General features: G+C 55.2%; 1 long non-coding RNA gene across 1 annotated transcript; it reads right to left on the bottom strand.

Moving 5' to 3' along the window:
* Nucleotides 1-243: 243 nt before the first annotated feature.
* LOC122490606 lies at nt 244-1,245 on the bottom strand. Its single transcript, XR_006299164.1, has 2 exons — nt 730-1,245; nt 244-428 (listed from the first exon to the last, which is right to left on the bottom strand). It is a non-coding gene; the product is annotated as an uncharacterized LOC122490606 (long non-coding RNA).
* Between the last annotated feature and the right edge of the window lie 382 nt (nt 1,246-1,627).

The raw sequence follows: 1,627 nt of genomic DNA, 5'->3' as shown, positions 1-1,627 counted from the left end.
GGGGACCTCCTCTTGCACAGTCTGTACCCCCCTAGGCCTCTGTGCAGTGCTGTTACTTACTCCGCCTCCCCCAACTTCTCCAGGGGGTGCTCCCCTGGGGCTCTACCCACCTTGCTGGCCCCCCACACCTCCAGTGGCTTTGCTGCCCCCCTCTACCTTCCTGCTGTCTGAGGTCCCAGGCACCGCCCTTGACCCCTGAAACTGTCAGGAACACGTGCAGCTGCAGCAGCAAGCAAAGAAGACTTGAATGACCGCGGCCTTTTTATTTTTCTCATACACCGAGAAGTCTGGAGAGGAGAGTCCGCACCAGCCCAAGCCGCCCAGGGATGTCACGTGCTCACCACTAGCTGCGAGGGAGGTTGAGAGGGTTTCTTTTACTGGTGTTCTTCCCATTTCTGGCCCAGAGCTCCTGAAACTCTTGGAATTTCCTAAGTGACAAGGAGGCAAAGTGTCTTTTGTTACGCGAAAGAGGCAACTTTTGTAAGCCTGGGGGCTGGTTGCCTGGAGAACAAGCCACGGGGGATTACAGGCATTCAGTCCTTCCTGCAGACCTTCAGGGAGGGGGGCGGGGAGGGTGAATCAGTTGCCGGTGGCCTGTGATTTAATCGTCACATCTGCGTGAGCAGGTCTCCACAAAAGCCCAAAAGGACAGGGGTTCAGAGAGCTTCCAGATTGGTGACCACGTGGCGATTCAAAGAGGTCACGGGTGCTCTGCACCCCTCCCCCTACCTCTCTTCCACCTGCCTGTTGCTGAGTTATGTCCTTTTATAATAAACTGGTGATCTAATAAGGAAACGTTTCTCTGAACTCTGTGAGCAAATTCATCGAACCCAAGGAGGGGGCTTGTGGGAACCTCCGATTTATGACCAATCCATCATGTGACAGCCTGGGCTCCAGACTGGGGGCTGAAGTGGGGACAGTCGTGTGGGACCCAGCCCCTAACCGGTGGCATCTGACGCTATCTCCAGGTAGACAGTGTCACAATTGATTGACTTCACAGGACCCCCCAGCTGGCGTCACAGAATGCTTGGTATGGGGGAAACCCCCAAACACTGGAATTGGGTCCAGAGTGGACCGTGAGTGGGCAGCCAGCCCTCCATGGGCACAAATATCTACTCCTGGAGAAAGAACTCTTCTCCCTCGGGCCCCTGCCTCCTGACGCCTCCGAAATTGTTTTGATCCACTGACTTCTCTCCTGGGCTCTCTTCTGATCAGCGATTCCAGTTGCCTGGGCTGGTGTCACCTTAAAACCACAGGCCCCCGGGGCGCCTGGGTGGCGCAGTCGGTTAAGCGTCCGACTTCAGCCAGGTCACGATCTCGCGGTCTGTGAGTTCGAGCCCCGCGTCGGGCTCTGGGCTGATGGCTCAGAGCCTGGAGCCTGTTTCCGATTCTGTGTCTCCCTCTCTCTCTGCTCCTCCCCCGTTCATGCTCTGTCTCTCTCTGTCCCAAAAATAAAAAAAAAATAAACGTTGAAAAAAAAATTAAAAAAAAAAAAACAAAACGAAAAACCACAGGCCCCCAAATCCAGCCAACCAAGACAAGCCCTCTCCCCGGGTCAACAGCCCCGCGGTTCTCTTGGTTGTCCAAACTGGAAACAGCCCCCTTCTCCCTGTCCCTACATCCAATG

This window comes from Prionailurus bengalensis, chromosome B2, assembly GCF_016509475.1.
Source record: "Prionailurus bengalensis isolate Pbe53 chromosome B2, Fcat_Pben_1.1_paternal_pri, whole genome shotgun sequence".
Classification (NCBI taxonomy): Eukaryota; Metazoa; Chordata; class Mammalia; order Carnivora; family Felidae; genus Prionailurus; species Prionailurus bengalensis.
Note: the sequence above shows the minus strand (reverse complement) of the source record. Positions and strands in the feature narration are given on the sequence as shown.